Here is an 18,082-nt window from a genome sequence, read left to right on the forward strand (position 1 = left end):
ACCGCAAGGGATGGCAGCAACGCGTTACAAAGCTGCCTCCTCTTTCCCTGCACATTCCATCCACCTCCCTCTTCCAATTCCCACCATAACGCTGCTGGCACTTACAGGCAATTCTGTCTCATTTCCCAGCCTTGCATCAGATGTTCATGCTTGCTGTAAGCAGCTTCTGAGCATCGCATTGCTTGGCACCAGACAGGCTGAGCTGTTATCGTACCCTGGTTACTGGAGTTGCTGGTCTGGTTTGTGCTTTGCTGGTGCAAGCAGGGAGTGGAAAGCTCTGATGACGAGCAGTTTCTGTTGAGCAGAGGCCCATGCTAAGGCATTCCTGAGCTAGTAAATCCCGCTTGGCATGGCTCATACCAGCTGCTCCATCTGGAGGCTTTCTCCTGCAGCAGAACCATGCCCCAGCCTGGTTCACACCCCCAGCAGCTCCCCCCCTGTCCCCTTCTCAGGAAGGATGCTTGTGAAGCCCATGGTGGCTGGGTGATGGTACAGCCTCCGTTGACACCTCCATGCTTCCCTTGGCAACCCAACTGATGGCAGCTTCAGTGGGCTCTGCTCCATCCCTACCAAACCCAGGGACAAACTCTCAGGACATCGCAAACTATTCACATTGGTCAGAAGAGCAGAGAAGGGGTGAGAAGTGCTCCATCCCTGGCGGTGTTCAAGGCCGGGTTGGATGAAGCCTTGTGTGGGATGGTTTAGTGTGAGGTGTCCTTGTCCATGGCAGGGGGGTTGGAACTGGATGATCTTGAGGTCCTTCCCAACCCTAACTATTCTATGATTCTATAATCACGTATTGATCCTCTTAGCCATGATGCTCACAGCAACATGGGATGCCAGGGGGCAAATTCAGCAGTACTGTGTAAGGCAGCATGATTTAGAGCGTCTCCTTACACCCGGTGTGTGCTGATGCATAAAGCATTCTAAATAAGAGTAATTTATGCACCAAAGAAAAGGTGCGAGTTAAAATAACTCCAAGCTTAAAATAGCCTCTAAATGGGGAGAGTGTAAGGGCAGTCTTAGCTTTATGCCACATACATAGAGCATCATGCCTGAAATTGGCCCTGGGCCTCAAAGCTTTTAAAAATCAAGAGTAAATGGAGTTTGGAGGAGGTCACACATGGCTCTGTGCACCTCGTCAGGACTTTGTACCTTAGTCCTGGCCCAAGTGAGGCAAATACAAGCAACCTCTGGAGCAAAGCTCACTGAGAATCATAGAATCAGCTGGGTTGGAAAAGCCCTTTAAGCTCATCCAGTCCAACCATTCCCAGCACTGCCAAGGCCACCACTGCCCCATGGCACTGAGGCCTTCCCTCCACGGTGTGTGAGCACTTGCAGGGCCGGTGCCTGCAGCCCTGCCCTGGGCAGCCTGTTCCAATGCCTGAGCACCCTCTGGGGCAGGAATTGTTCCTCAGCCCCATCTAAACCTGCCCTGGTGCAGCTTGAGCCCGGTTCCTCTTGTCCCATCCCTTGTTCCTTGGGAGCAGAGCCCAGCCCCTCCTGGCTCCATCCTCCTGTCAGGCACTTGTAGGGAGCCATCAGGTCCCCCCTGAGCTTTCTCTGCTCCAGACTGAACCCCCCAGGTCCCTCACCCGTTCCCCATCACCGCTGTGCTCCAGGCCCTGCACCAGCTCCATTGCCCCTCTCTGCCCCTGCTCCAGCACCTCAATGTCTCTCTTGTAGTGAAGAGCCCAGAACTGAACACAGGATTCGAGGTGCAGCCTCACCAATGATGAAGGGGGATGAAGCAGTGCTTGGTGCTGAGCAGCCTGATTTTCCACTGCTTGTTCCTGCCCTGCCTGCTTACACCCCTGCAAAGCAGAGATAAAACAAGGCCATTCCATTCAGCAACCAGCGCACATGAACGCACACGCCGAGCGATGAAGCAACAGCCCCACCATGTCTCAGTTGTTAAGCACACCCTGTCTGACTGTCTTTTTCTCACTTTGATGCTCCCTTTATGCACAGGACAAGTTGTTTTCCAACCAGGTGGCTCCTGCTCTATCAGGAACATGTGGATTTCTTCCTATCAATAGTTTGCAGTGACCTGAATATTGCCAAAGCTTGTGTCATCCTGCCCAATGCACACTTAATGCTTAATTGTCACTAAAGGCACTGCTGATATTGATAGTCTGGGACCTGTCTGCAACCTCCCCCAGTCAATAATGCTGGGATGAAGGCGGGTATGAAGTGCCATCGCTGATGCTGGGATGATAACATTATGCGCCTGTGCCATGTGAATCAACCTCCGGGTAAGTGAGCTGATTTAGAATATAATGAATAAATATCCAGGGGTTGGAAGAGGGGATGCTGTCAAAGGCTTTCTAAAAATAGCCAGTAATTGGCTTTGTATTAGGCTTATTATTGCCTGTGACAGCCTCTTAGAAGTTCTGAAGCCACAGCTTCCTCCTCAGGTGCATCTCTGCACAGGGGTTGGAACTGGATGAGCTTTAAGGTCCCTTCCAACACAAACCAGGCTGGGTTTCTATGATCCCCTAAAGGAGCAGGCCTGTTCCAATAGTTCCAGGGCAGGTTCTCTGGCTCCTGCACCTCCTGGAGACAGCCTGGTCCTCACACTCCTTAGAGGTGCTGGGCAGCTCCTGACTCCACTGATCATCCCTTGTGTGTGCACCCTCCATACTGCAAAGGGCTCTAAAGGACCCTTTAAATGGCTCGAGCCCTTCGGTTATCCATAGACAGGATCTGGAAGGTTTAAAATACATCAGCAATCACACCACTAGAGCCTGATGGGTTTTTCAAGCAACAGAGTGAAATCTGTGGAAGAGGCCTGATGGAGCCTCTCATGATGGTGTAAGAGTCGATGAGCTGAGCCTGCTCCTGACTGATTAATGCCACCCTTCCACTGAAACCTCAGAGCCCACCTCACCCCTCTGTACCTGATTTAATCACATCCGCTTGATTTTACACCACAGGATACAAAGCGATGGGTACAGACTGCATCAGCCTGTCCAACAGCACTGGTTGCAGCAGTATCACTGCCTGGTTTGCGGCAACAGTGAATTTTGGAGGCGAAGATCCCACCTGCAAACAAGTTTGGCCCTTCAGGATGTCCCAGGCTGGGCAGATACATCCAGATGGGCCCAAAACATGAGGGTAATGATGTCCTCACCTGAAGCCACTCCATTATCTGCTGTGCTGTCATCCTACTGCATTTGCTAGGATTCAGATGAGGAGTTTCTTCCGCAGGCTCTTGCATTCAAGTTCAGACATACGTTTAAGCACATGTGCAGGAAAGCCTCAAGCACTGCAATTCACCCAAACCATCCTGACTCCTTTTATTTTTACATTAAATGTTTTTCTTTATGAAAGGAATAAAAGAACTATAACAATCACCATGAAATTGGAAAGTGAATGCCTAGAGGTAACTACAACATAAAATCATATTCATCATATCATAATATTTTACACTGGCTCGTTGTTTTATGCGGATTAAAAACCACTCGACACGCAATCTAACAACAGCAAGAAGTGATGCGGAAAGGGAAGAGCAACATGCAGCCCATGGAACTGGGGCAGCAAGATGTGATTTCTGGCTAGGAAGCGAGCCAGGACTGCATCTGATTGTGCTTCAAAGTTCCACATCAGCTGAACAACCCACATGCCATTGTCCTCCTCCTCATCCCCAGCCACTCATACGAACATGCTTGAAACAGACGGCTCATGGTGTGAGCAACATGGCCACGACAGCAGAGCATGAGCTGAATTCCAACTGGTCCTGCCCCTGCTCCACACCAGCCCCAGCACGATCCTCCTGTGGGGCTCGTGGTCACCAGCATTGGCTGGCTATTGAATTAAAGGAGAGAAAGTGGAACAAATGACTTTGGGAAGCAGGGAATTCTTCACGTCGTGAAAGACTTCAGACCAAGATTAAATGCCTTCCTGGAAGCTGCCTTGTAATAATGTGTGCTGGATGAGGTGCAGCACTGGAGAGTCTGGACTGCATTAACCAAGAAGGGGGCTGGCCCAGATGCTTGAATGGCCTGAACATCTCTGGCTACAGCAGCATTTGCAGTGAAAAATGGCATTTGCTGACTTCCAAACAGTTCCTAAAGTGTCTTCTCCCAGAAGAATGCCTAAAACACAAACTTCTGCATAGGATTTGTGACCAACAAGGGCTTTTGGATCCTTGTTTTCCTTCTGGAACGGAAGGGAATAAATCAAGCAGATCTTTGTCCTCGGTGTCCTGAGCTGTGGCAGATCCCAGGGGCAGGTTGGCTGTTGGAAGACAGCCACTTTGAGTTCAAGCAAGCAAGTCCCACCAACCGCAGGCTGCATCTCTTCTCCCGCATACAATCCAAAGGGACATTTACTACTTCTTACAATGCTTTTAACCCTGTTTCCAAAGAACACTTCCCATTATCCACGTGGCGTGAAGGCAGCCCCGAGTTTGCTGTTCTGTGAGGACAAGTCAGAACAAAGCTTTGTGCGTTCTGCTTGCCTGCAATGAGCCTGTGTGGCACAAAAACCCGCCGCACGTTGATACCATTGTGCAACTTTCTATAGCTGGGGCTTTTGCCACCACAGTTTGCAAACACGGTGCTGGCATTAATTACTCATTAGAGCCTCCCTGCTGTGCACGCACACACACAGCACCGGAGCTGCCAATGAGAATGGGTTAAACGAGCTGCCAGTGCCCCTAGTGAGGGCTCAGCAGAATTAACACCCGCATCTCAACTTGAGCATCTCAACCTGGGGGGCTCTTCCCAGCTCTGACTCACGTCTGTTTGAGAGGACAGCACTTTATTTTTCCTCTTCCTTTCCCTCCCTTTCCCTCCCTTTCCCTTCCCCTTCCCTTCCCTTCCCTTCCCTTCCCTTCCCTTCCCTTCCCTTCCCTTCCCTTCCCTTCCCTTCCCTTCCCTTCCCTCCCAAGTAACTAACATAACACACAACTACAACATCATCCCACCCGTCTGTGTTTTACCAACCTTTTGGCCCCAGGGCTGATGTTCCTGTTTCCTGTGTGCAGCAGTTCATGATGCGGTGCTGGTCCTGAGCCTCACACGTGCTCATGAGCAGGACGGTTGCAGGAGTGGGTCACTCATTGCCTGTGGGACAAGGGCAGCATCAGAGGGATGGAGCAGGGTCCCATCACACGTGTAGGAGCTTGTGTGCCCTCTGGGCACCTCGTGCTGCACCAGGTTCCTCCTCCAGCCCCAGTTCTTGTGACTGCAGCTCTCCAGGGGCAGGTTGCTATCCAATTTGTTTAATCTCTTCCCACATTCCCTGCTCGCCAGCTGAAGACTCCACCAAGCCCGAGGTTCCTAAGGAAGACACAAAGCCCCCTTGTCCATTATTCTTGCATCACTGAGTTCAGACTTCTCTACCTGTTTGCTTTGTTCAGCTCCACATTACTCTACAAAATGAGACCAATATTTCACCAAGGCCCCATCCTTCTGACCAAATCACTGCAGACTGGGGCCTCACAGAGTTGTCCCATTTAACGTTTATTGCTTGGAGCCTTGGTTGCAGAGACTCTTCACGGAGGGCGTATTTAGCACAGCTGTTTCTTTTTTATCCCACAACTATGAAGATAAGGTTTCATTACTTGCATGGTCAAAATGCATTTACCTAAAACAAGCCAGATGCGCAGAGGGAACGGCGCTGACAAAAAGCATAAATGATGCTCTGCTCGGCTTGCTGCCTCCTTTAACTCACTGGTACCTGGCAGCAGAGAGCTCATTCCCTTGCACTTACTTAGGAGAATTAATACAGCAATTATACCCTTGTAAGGACAGAAAGAAAATGACATGTTGTAGAAGGAAAGGGGGGTATTTGGAGTTGATCTCTGGCTCCAGCTCTATGCTCCAGTCCATTGAAAGAGGCTCCAAACTGACAAGAGGGGAGATTGAGGTGAGATCTTAGGCAGAAGTTCTTCCCAAGTGCTTGTGCCACATAGCTCAGAATAAAAACCTACGCAGAGCAACCCCAAATCCCACATTTGAGCTGGGGTTGGGAAAAAAAAATCCCTCTTCCTGGCTTCAGTTTGCTCTTTTTCTCGTTCAGATGAACTCAGTGCCCGCACTCCTCAAAGCAAATTGAACAAGACAAGATGTACATGTGAGCTCCTTGTTCTCGTCTGAGATGCTCCCCGGCAGAGGCCAGCCCATCACTGGCCGGTTGCATCTCAGGCTCTGCAAAGCCAACACCTCTGACAGTGCAATGGGTTTCACTCCTTTTTCTGTCTAGATACAGCCCATATTTTATCACCCCTCTCCTCCTCCACAGGAGCTCTAAGAGGGTCAGCGATCAGGAGTCCACCAGGCATTTTAATGAAGCAGTCATCTGCTGCTGCTCATGTGCCAGAGTGTGGGCACAGGCATCGCCAGAGAGCAACAAAGAGGAAATAAAGGAAACGCAATGATATGTGGTAATTAAGTTATTCTTCATCTTCGAGATTGCTGCTGAGGACAAGATTGGTACAATGAGCCCGAGGCGCTTCTCCCTTCACTCCTCTTCATCTCAATGCCTGTGACATGGAAGATGAATATGCAGCACTTTCTATTTGTGCTACTAAAACGTCCATTAAATGCCAGCAGGGAAAAGCGATACATAAATACCAGAATCCTGCTACCCTTTGTGCCTGAGAGCGAGAAAGATCATCCCTCCTTCAGCTGGAGAGAGAGCTGCTTTTGGCTGCGGAAGGGACAGACAAGGTCTGGTGATGGGCAGAGCTCCCACACCTGCCTGGAGCTCAAGTAGCCTTTAGCTGGTGGGCAGCAAACTGGTGCCCTCCAGTGCAGGTTCCTCCATGACACAGAACCACAGCCTGGTTTGTGTTGGAAGGGACCTTAAAGCCCATCCAGCTCCAACCCTGCCACAGCAGGGACCCCTTCCACTGGAGCAGCTTGCTCCAAGCCCCTGTGTCCAACCTGGCCTTGAGCACTGCCAGGGATGGGGCAGCCACAGCTTCTCTGGGCACCCTGTGCCAGCGCCTCAGCACCCTCACAGGGAAGAGCCTTAGACCTAACCTGAACTTCCCCTGTTTCAGTTTGAACCCATCACCCTTTGTCCTGTCCCTACAGGCCCTGGTCCAAAGCCCCTCTCCAGGTTTCCTGCAACCCCTTTAGGCACTGGAGCTGCTCTAAGGTCTCCCCTTCAGGAGCCTTCTCTTCTCCAGGCTGAATCATTGCCAAAGTCTCCTTGTGATGGGACAGGATCACCTGGGATGTCGTGGTACCCCAAGTGGGACAGGCACAATGAACATGTCCTGTTATGACCACTAAAGGAGGTCCTGCCCTTGCTGCAGTACTGCCACAGCACTGCTCCAGTGCCAGAATCCCAGGTGAGATGTGGGGAAAAGAAAAAGCGCTTGTAGCTTTTCAGTGCTTTGAAGTCCTGGACAAGAGGCTCTTACCTGCAGAATGCGATCCTCTTGCAGGGTTAGGCAATCTCCCCTCGGGAGTCACCCAGGAATGCTGCTCTTCCAGACATTGTCTTTGGAGGCACTCTTGGCTATCCCCACCTTGCCCCTGTCCTTATAATCCCATTGAGAGCATCTGCAGCTTGCAGATGGCAGGAGCTTGCCTCCAGCCCCAGCACCGGGGCTATCTCCAGCCTCACACCTTGCAGGCAGCATGGGCTGCCAGCAGACACTCATTTCCATCTGCACTAATCTTGGCAACATCTAAATAACGAGAGCCGCTGGTGAGAGCTCCGGAGGAAGCCACTGGAGAGCAGATAAGCCGGGGCTGTGTTGCCGATGCGGAATGCCAGGTTTCAAGGCATGGGGTGGGAAGGAGATTAGGATCACTGTGTTATCTGCTGTTACCTAATGCAAGGACATAACCACATGCATGGCACATATGATCAAATGCATAGAACTCCAAAAATGATATTAAACCAGGACCTTCACAGTTCCAGCTGCCACTTCATCTTTAATTCACTTCCCTACCCCCAGGTGCTCCTGGATTGCTGGAATCTCAGAGCAGTGGGTGGCCGGGCTGCTGTCTATGCTCCATAAAGCTAGGTGAGTTTCAGGGGGATAAGAGCCTTTAATTCTGCAGTACTATGGGTTTTTTCCTCTGTTTCAGCAATAACCAATGTTGTTTTAACACAGCATTTTTGCTCTGCTCATGTTCACACTGCCCACAGTGAGGGGAGGGAGGCCAGGCACTGCTGGATGATGTGCTTTTGGAATACACTGGTGTTCCTGTGCTGGCATCGCATGGAGTGGGTGCTCTGCTCCACAGAGAGACAGCCCTTGCTCCAGCACATTCATCATTTCATAGAGGGGAGAAAACCAGGCTGTGGGTGTAAAGGCAGAACGACTTGCTCCTGGTCATGCAGGCAGTGGGTGACAGCAGCAGGGGGACCCTCCCGCTGCGCTCCACCATCTCGCTCCCTGTTTAATCTCCCCGTTGTGACCCAGCAGGGAAGGGTTTGTTAATGGCAGGGGAATGGATATGGTGTTTAAGCATCATCTCCAGTGAGTTTTCAGCCTGACGTGGCAAAAGATTTAATGCTGCAGCTAGGCCACCTCTGTGGGAGCCTATAAAAACGCCTGCACAGCACAGTTTCTCATCAGACAAAACCAAAAAAAGGATGACATTTTTAATGGGGGAGATGTTTCTGTTCATTGTCACCAGAGACTGAAGTCTTGGAAGCTGCTGTTTAACTGGAGATGTAAATTTAAGGTTTATATCCAGCACACTGGGGAAGAGATGCCTCCTTATGGGAATTGACTGCTGAAGGCAAGGCATCGCACCACTGAACAACGGAGTTTACTATTATGTTTATTCAAGGCTCATTTTGTTCAGATCGAGGTGCTGGAATAATAATACCTTGAAATCATCAATAACAGAGCTGATGGAGAGGGGATGCACCAGTTCCCAGCACATGGCTCCAGTGCATCCCATCGCCAGCCTAAGCCTGCTCTTTACGACGGTCCTGAAGGGTCAGGCAGGAACAAGGTGCCTTTGGGCCTGATGCTCATGGAGCACAGTGGTAGCCAGCTCCATCCACAGCACCTACACCCCAGCTAATACAACCTCTCTCTTCCCTGGTCACAGGCAAGGTGACATTCACAGTTTCTTGGTGGATCCAGGCTGAATGGGTGCAGTGGGGGGTCCGGGCACTGCCCCACCATGAAAAGGGCACAACCAACTAGAAACTGGATCCATGGGAGCGATGCTGGGGCCTTTGCTCAGTTCTCAGCCACTGCCTGGTAAACACTAAAGGGTAAACCATTCCTTTCCAGATCTACTTCCTATGAGTCTATGGGGTGAAGTAGCTGGGGATGGGGTTGGAGATGGGGTTTCCCACCTGCTTTTGGATTAAGTGTCCCATAAAGCTTCTGGTGCTTAATTATGCACCGAGATCTTCACCACACACAAAGTAAGTGCAGAAAAAGAAACACCCCGGCAGACATGGACAAAGCCTATAAATGGGTGCCCATTTACCCCCTGGTAAACCTCTATCACGAGGCATGAGGTGAAGCACAAACCTCTGCCCACAATTGGCACACACAGCCAAGGATGCCCATGGGGTGTGCTGCCCATCTTACCCACATCGATTGCTTGAGCCTCATGGCCACGATGTGCCACATGATGAAAACCCTGCTGTGCACAAAGGCAGCACAAGGAACCTGTGACAAACAGCACCAGGGTCCCCCTCTCATTGCCCGACTCCATCATGGTGAGACAGCCAGATCCACCCCTCAGGGTTCATGTCCAAGCCATGGAAGCAACACTTGGGCATCTTTTACAGGGTCTCTTTTATGATCTTGCTCCAGATCAGTCTACATGGAAATACCCAATTACTCAGCTGATGCACAAACTGCCACCGCTACAGAGACTGGGCACTTGCTCTCAGTTTAGGCTGCTGCAAGGACATCAGAGTTGGGCTCAGATTCCCCCACTTGGTTTTGGGCAGGTGCTTGTGCCAGTTTAAGGTCACGGTCCTCATTTTCAATGCAGCTCGTGGCTCAAACTCCAGCTAACATCAAAGAGTGCTTTTTGATCTGTGAACAACCATGACAGCCGTGCTCCTTCGTGACAAGGCAGCTTGCAAAGCCAAGAAGGGAAGGTGACACGGTTGGGGACAGAGAGCTCTGTTGAGAGGACCTGGAAACCTTCCCAAAGCAGTGAGGTGATCCAAACGGCTAACTGCAAGTAGGGAAACTGCAAAGCCTTTCCCTTGGAAAAGGTGAGTGATACCCAGGACCGGCACTCCTCACTTTAACCTATACCCCCGGCAGTCCTGATCCAGTTCTGTGCTCCAGGCCATTGAAAGAGGCTTCAAATTGCCAGAGGGGAGACTGAGATGAGCTCTTAGGCAGAAGCTGTTCCCTGTGAGGGTGCTGAGGCGCTGGCACAGGGTGCCCAGAGAAGCTGTGGCTGCCCCATCCCTGGCAGTGCTCAAGGCCAGGTTGGACACAGGGGCTTGGAGCAAGCTGCTCCAGTGGAAGGGGTCCCTGCCCGTGGCAGGGGTTGGAACTGGATGAGCTTTAGGGTCCTTTCCAATCCAAACCATTCCATGGTTCTATGGCTCAAACCCCCACAAGATATCCACAATCATGGACCTGATGGGTGGGAGAAAGAAGAAAGATCACCAATTGCTCCAGGGAGTCCCACAGGGACATGGGCTGTTCGCACCGTCCCTGGTTAGACACGGAGCTTTGCCAGCTCCATCAGCTGCCCTGGTTCTGCACAGCTCATTGCTGCAGAGAGAGGCACCATCAATAGAGAAACTGAAAAATGAAACCGCTAAAACCCCTCCCTCCCAGCTGGGTCCGTGCAGAGCGCCCGAATCACTGCATGAGAGGAGGCTCTTTTGATGTCAGCCATCCTGTTTGCTTCCTCTTTTCTAGCTAAACATCTAAATGGAAATTAGCGCTGACCCTCAGAGAGAATATTTTCACTTGAAAAAGGTCCGAAAAGGTTCATTTCAAACATTTCACACTTCCCTGTTTCTGAAGGGGGAGATATGCGCAGATCAGCCCCTTGCTGTGAATGGTTCTGATGGTGAAACCTGACAACTGCTGCAGGGAGGGAAGGGTCACTTACAAGCTCCTTGAGCATCTCTGCTTGATCAGCAACACACTTCAATCAGGAACTGTAGTGATAGGACAAGGGGTAACGGGTTCAAACTGAAATGGGGGAGACTGAGATGAGCTCTTAGGCAGAAGCTCTTCCCTGCGAGGGTGCTGAGGCGCTGGCACAGGGTGCCCAGAGAAGCTGTGGCTGCCCCATCCCTGGCAGTGCTCAAGGCCAGGTTGGACACAGGGGCTTGGAGCAAGCTGCTCCAGTGGAAGGGGTCCCTGGAGGATTGGAACTGGATAATCTTAAAGTCCTTTCCAACCTAAACCGTTCTATAAACCCATCATAAAGCCAGCTCTGTCCCACAGTGTCCCTTCCCAGCTCCCTTTGCTTTTGCAGCAGCTCCAGCCGGGGGTAAGGCACATCAATGCGAGGGAAAGCCAAAGTCCAGCAGCAGAGACAAGCAAAGGGCTGTTGTACATCACCAACGCACAAAGGGTGAATAATCAGACATGGATTTCTGTGGAAATGATAGAGTAGCTAAATAGAGGGATGGAGCTGGCACACCTGGGCCATGGCAAAGCAATGAAATGAGGGAGCCTATTTAAAGCTAAATTACCCAAGGTTTTATTTATTATTTGTGGACTGCAACAGACACAACCGATAAAAAATGCAGCCCTTCAGCCAAAGTGCTTTCTGACCAGAATAATGCCTTTTTGTCTTCTTGGACTCTTTACAAGTGATGACTAAAACCCAAGCAGCCCAGCCTGCAGCATGCACAGAGCAGCTCAGGCCCCACTGCCAGCACCACAGTCATATCCTGCAGCACTGAACTGCACAGATTTGAGCAAAAAATACCATCTTGTTTCCCCACTTCTTTCTTCTCCCTCCCTCCCCAAACACAGTTATTTTGGGTCAGCTGGTGCCGAGCAGTGCAACCCTCAGCAGCACTGTGAACTTTCAGAGTTTGCATCTAACTCATGGGTGAGGACTATTCAAATCTGCTATAAGCTCCCTACTCTGCTTTTTAAATATAGCCCCGACGAGTGATGTGAGACAACCATAATTGCCTAATAGCTACAGGATGTGTGATAATAGAGAAAAAAACAGCTTTTACCGAAAAAGGGGAAAAAAAACCCCAAACAAAAAATGAAGTCAGAGCTACTGAAAACTGGGTTTTACCTTTTAACTTGTGAAACTTGTCCAAATCATGACAAAGAGGCAGAACAGACTGGGTGCTTGTTCTCACTGAGTAATCATTGCTGCATTGTACTAGTCTGATTAACTGCAAGATGATGCTTCTGTAGATGAAGTTTTCTTACTCTTTGTTCAAATATGGATTTTTGGGTGTGCGGAGAAGAAATCAACCTTCCTTCCCCTTCCCTGCCTTGAAGAAGCTACAATTATGAGGGTGTTTTTGCTACCTGGAGGAAGGAACAAAAAATCAATCACAGATGAATGGTGTTGGGTGAGGAGAGGTTTGTGCTGGTTGCAATGGGCAGTTGCTCCTGACTGCTGAGTTAATATAAAATCCTTTTGCCCATTCTGGTTTGCGATGCTGTTCTGATACAGATTCCCTTGTCATCGTTTCATCCCATCTGTGGCAAGCCTGGAAATAACCCTGGAGCTGCAGAGCACCTCCACCTCTTCCTTACCCAGATCTCCAAGTCACCAGTGAACTCATTTTTCCCTCCATGCCCTGGGTCCAACCTTGTTGTGGTCCCTTGAAGTCTACCACAAAGGAATACTTGGTCTGCTCCTGCTGAAGCACATCAAGTGAGGGAGATAGGAAACCCTCACTGGAAGTTGCCATTTAGTTGTCATCTTGCCCTGCTTTAAACCAAACCAGGCATTCTTAGGGCAAAACCGTCAGCAGGAAAGACAGGGCTGGGTTCAAAACATTGGGGTTAAAAGGTGGAAAACCAAACCCCCTAGATATACACGGTAAAGAAGCACCACAGCACACCATCCTGAATGGCGACGGTCCTGTTAACCCTTATCGATCATTTATGTCTATTATTCAGATGAGACCAGCTCTGTTGCAAACATGCTATTTGGCACCTAAAATTAACAGAGCATTAAAAATTTACTAACACACTCCTTTTTCTTCCCCTTTCAGAGACAGATTCTGCATTTTCACCCTCCCCTTATACTATTGAAGCATCTCAGAGTGAGATACTTGTGCATTAGAGACAACCTAGAGAAAGCCATGGGTGCTCCTGGCATCTGGCATGGTGAGGGCTCCTCTCCAGCCTGCTCTAGGATTGTCCCCCTTCAGCTCTCCCCTTTCCCAATGGACACACACATTTCAAAAGGAAAACCATCTATTTCCTTCTGGAGGAACACAATTGTCACAAGAGATGCCCAGAGAAAAGATGCAAAGCTTTTGCCTCCAGGTTCCTGCAGCACTTGAGCACCTCAACTGCTTCAACCAGGCCACTATGTCCCAGCTCTGTCCCAGCCTACCCAGCCATTTGCCTGCAGAAAGCATTTTATCTGGCCTACAGGACCAGCTCAGTGTATGCCTGTCACTCATCCAGACATGCTCCTAATGTCCATTTGGTAGCTCCGAATGAGCTACCAGCACAGGGCATCTACCCCAGACCCTTTTCCTCCAGGAGCTCACAAGGTTTACCTCATCTTGCCTTGCAGACCAATGTTTCCCCCTCCTTCTGCCACCTCCCACAAACCATACACCTTCCTCCATCTCTCCCACTCCTTTTCCCTCTTCCTTCAGCTGGAAAACGAAGGGAATATGGGAAACTGAAGACAGGCAGCCTGCCAGTGGGCAGGGAATTGTGAGGGCTGACAGTCTTCAGTATGGTCTCCAGCATGGCACTGATGTAGGAAGACACTAAATACTGTTCAGCCTAGAGAACAGGATGGGGTGAGATGGGATGAGTTATCTCCTAATCCACAACAGCCATCTGCCAGGCAAAAGCAAGCTTGAAAATAGGCAGACATGCTAGATTATGTCAAGAGGCAATTCACACAAATAGCTTGGCAAATCATTTTCCCTGGGAAACTGGAGGGTTCTTGTGCCAGAGGGTGAATGAAATAGTAGAAGCCTTCTGTTAGGGCTACAACATGGGGAGAGTGGAGAAGATGGCACATGCCCTGTTCCTCCTGTGCTGGCCCATGACACTTGCCCAGCACAGCAAACCATGGCTTGCAAACTAATGCTGCATGTGGATGTGCTTGCTTGGTGACTGGGCTACTGGATGCTGATGGAGAAATGGCACAAGTTGGGGTGACCCACGGAAGGAGAATACCAAGGCTCCTATGAGCAAAACCAACGCATTGCAACCCATTAGCAGAGCCAGAAATGACAAACTTCACCTCTGGGCTACTGGATGCTGATGGAGAAATGGCCCAAGTTGAACTTGTGAAGTTGAACTGCTCCATCCCAGGGACACAAACCACAAGCATCAAACCCTGCCTCCCGTGAAGAACTGACCTGGAGGAGACCTACAACTACCAAGCAGCAGTGCCACATGGCTGTGGTAGCAGTGATCTGCTGTTTGGGACTGGCCCCAATTCACCTGCGGCTTCCACCTAGGAAAGCCAGGAGGGTTGCATCAGCCGGAGGGAACGCAGCACCGGGATCTGCATGGCTACTCCTTGAAATCCCAGCCATTCACTGTCTGCATGTAAATAAATCATCACTGAGGCCTCACTGCCAGCTTCCCAAGTCTCATTTTGGTTTGGTTTGCTGTCAAGAGTGTAACCACTTGAATTTATGCAGATGATGCACTCCTGCCAGGTGTTTATTTTATGTGCTTTTCTTCCCCCCTGCTACATTGGGAAAGAAGAATGGGGTAATATTTGCTAATGAGACAAGCGGGATATTTCTCGGCCCCTTAAACTTACAGGGAATAAAATATACTTTTAAGAAATTGCTGACCCTCGAAGCCTCAACAGTTAGTTTATCTCAGGGACATGTTTCTTAGTCAGCACAAGGGCTTTCCTCAAGGAGTTCTTTGTAATTCATTAGTACTGGAGTAATAGCCACACTCCTAAATAATTCCTGCACTTATAAAACACCATCTGGTATCAAGCGCTAAGGATGGTGTAAATCAGGAGAGCTCCACTGATTTGAATGGGTTCTGGTGGCTTTTCATCCACCTGCCAAGCTGGCCCACGAGCTCCTCTCAGAGGTCTCGTGTACCCTGTTTTATAGGAGCTCTCACACCCTCTCCTTAAATCCGATGCTGTTGCCTGCACTGACTGGAATAAAACTGCTGCTTGTTGCGGAAGCACAAAGCTCAGTCCTGGCTGCAACAGGGACGAGCCAGGCCCAGGGCACGAGCAGCCCGTGCGAGCTGTGTTTATGGGTGTTCATATTCGAGCAAGTGGTGCATCCTCTGCTCTGATCAATGAAACCTGTCAGGGAATTCTGACTGTACAAGGGGGTAAGAAAAAGGTCCAGTTCTGAAACCACTCTAACTTGAGCTTAAGCTCCTCTGCTGCATTAGAGAGCAGAGATGGATTTACATATGTTAGAGCAGATTTGCTGAGGTTATATTCTGTGGTTTTTTTTTTTCCCCATTAAAAAACCCACTAAGTGAGAAGCAAGAGATTTACAGGGCAGAGCCAATGAGGAAACTCACAGTCCATGCTAATCCATCCAAGTTAAAAGCATTTCCCACTCCCAAATCCTGTCTCCAAAATCTGAAAACTGCTTTAGAGCCCCTTGGGTTTTATAAAGGCAACCAAAAAGATGGGTCTGGACCAGCCACCACCAGATCTGGAGCTGGGAACAGCTTCTTCCATTGCCCTGGGCAATCCTGAACTAACCTGCATGACTTTATAGGAACTGAATGCCTCAAACCTTGCAGCTCCAGCCTGGGGTTTGTTGTACAACAGCTGCTTTCAGGGTGGTAAAACAGTCATAGAATCATAGAATGGTTTGGGTTGGAAAGGACCTTAAGATCATCCAGTTCCAACCCCCTCTGCCATGGGCAGGGACACCTCACACTAAACCATCCCACCCAAGGCTCTGTCCAGCCTGGCCTTGAACACTGCCAGGGATGGAGCATTCACAACCTCCCTGGGCAACCCATTCCAGTGCCTCAGCACCCTCACAGTAAAGAACTTCTTACTTACATCCAATCTAAACTTCCCCTGTTTCAGTTTGAACCCGGTACCCCTTGTCCTATCACTACAGTGCCTAATGAAGAGTCCCTCTCCAGTCCTTATGTTTCTTGCGTTTCTCAATTTCCACCAGAGACTTGGTGAGGTCGGGCTCCAGGAAAAGCAATCTCCTCTCCTTTTAGGCAGCATTTCAACAACTGAATGCGAGATTTCATTAGGGCTTTTGTCTGTAACAGAAAGCCCACAGACAGAAAGAGCTCGGTGCCCTGGAAACTCAGCACAAACAACAGAGGAGGGACTCGGCATTTGGCAGATTTGGGTCCATTTCTCTTCCCTGGGTTTTGTTTTTTGGAGGTATCCGATATCCCAAACCCCAATTCGTTCATTCTGCCCCCAAAACCTCCCCCAGGAACAAAGCACACAAAAGCTTTAGGCAATTTGCCTGCTGCAGCCCAGAAGCCACCAAGCCCCTGCGAGCCCTCCTCCCAAACCCCACATCACACACACATCCCCAGACAAAACAGAGCCTTGAAATAAACCATTGCCTTTAGGGTTTCTAGTCTGGATCCAGCCCTGGAAAACCTAAACCCAACCGCAGTCGTGTAACTCAGTTGAGAGTCCTGCAAAGGCAGCTTAGTGCCCACAGCAGATTTAAAGGCTGCATGTTTTACCCCTGCAGTTACCTTTAGCTGTGTGTTTCCTTCCCCGTGCCGCAGACACAGCATCTCCCGGGGTTTTAGCTCCTGGTGGGTCTCCTGTCCTCCGCAGTGCCTTAAGGGACTCATCCAGGAGCCATCGCCACCCCCATCACTCACTGTTATTACCTCCCCAGTTCACAGCAGTGCTGAAAGGCTCCCAGCATCACCGCTTTTAGACCTATTTTTGTTAACACATTTTCTCCCTCCGTCCTGTGACTAAATGGAAGATGTTTAAGCCTTGAAACCCCAGACAGGATGAACTGCAGCCCGTGCAGCCTGCTTTCCGAGTGCTGAGCTGCCCTGCTTTTCTGCTTGGAAAACTCTTTGGCTCTTGCCTGCTGTCCAGATCCAGCCTTGAACAGCCTCATGCCCATGTTGTGACCCTGAGCAAGGGCCCCATCCCCAGTTCATGCCTGTGCTGTGCCCCTGAATGAGGGCATCTCCCAGAGACGGGCAGCTTTTGCGTTCAGGAGAAGACACCTCGAGGTGAGTCCAGGCCCTCAGAGATGCTTTGGGGAAGGGAGCCAATGATCCAGAAGGAAGAAGGGAGGAAACACAACACAAACCACTAAATATCTGCATCACCGAGCTCGAGTGAATTCTGACCCTAATTAATAACTGTTAATGGCAAGAACAAACAACCAAGAGTGGGCACAGGACAAAAGGAAGGTGAGAAGAAAGCATAACAGAGTCAAGCAGGGAAAAAGAAACCCAAACAAAGACCCTTTCAGGTGCTGTTGTCACTTGCAATAAAGCCTTGCAACCCCCCAGTGATTTATCAGGGGCTTGCTCTTTCTCCTCTGCCTTTCTCCGCAGTGCCTCAAGACGTTGGTATTTGCAGAAGGGGCAGTGCAGCCCCTGGATAAGGGAGAAGAATGAATCCATCACGGCTTCCCCCCCCTTGGTGCCTGACACCTTCAAGTCATAAAACTTAGGGAACGCAGAGCTTTCCCTTTGAGGCAGGCAGCCTGGAAACACAGTCAATACAGCTTTGTATCCCATTGCCATTAAGACAAGCTTATCAGCAGGGTGCCAGGAGTGCAGAGTACACCGGCTGGCAGAAAAATCAAAGTTCCATTCTCTTTGCAATTCATATCTAGGCTGCTCTCACCTCCCGGCTGGACCGGGCGCCCATCCTGACCGTTACACAACACCGTGCATGCTCTGCCTAGCAGCTATCGCTGGTTTTTACAAGGGTATCTCCTCTTTCTTCTCTTAGATTTATCCCTGTCCCACACAGACCCGATCCCTCCATGCAAGCTTGTTTTGTGCAGAGGTAAAAAGCCCAGT

The 18,082-nt window shown here is 50.0% G+C and overlaps 1 long non-coding RNA gene across 2 annotated transcripts in view; it reads right to left on the reverse strand.

The window, feature by feature from the left end:
* Positions 1–3,294: 3,294 nt before the first annotated feature.
* Positions 3,295–18,082, reverse strand: part of LOC136023422 (uncharacterized) — a 114,348-nt gene continuing 99,560 nt past the window's right edge. The window contains exons 5-6 of one of the 2 annotated variants that reach the window (XR_010616583.1): positions 4,950–5,285; positions 3,295–4,239 (exon numbers count right to left, since the gene is read on the reverse strand). This is a non-coding gene — a long non-coding RNA (uncharacterized LOC136023422). Of the gene's footprint in view, positions 4,358–4,949; positions 5,286–18,082 lie in introns of both variants that reach the window. The other variant, XR_010616584.1, reaches the window with a different exon arrangement.

The sequence above is a fragment of the Lathamus discolor genome, chromosome 18 (assembly GCF_037157495.1).
Source record: "Lathamus discolor isolate bLatDis1 chromosome 18, bLatDis1.hap1, whole genome shotgun sequence".
Taxonomy (NCBI): domain Eukaryota; kingdom Metazoa; phylum Chordata; class Aves; order Psittaciformes; family Psittacidae; genus Lathamus; species Lathamus discolor.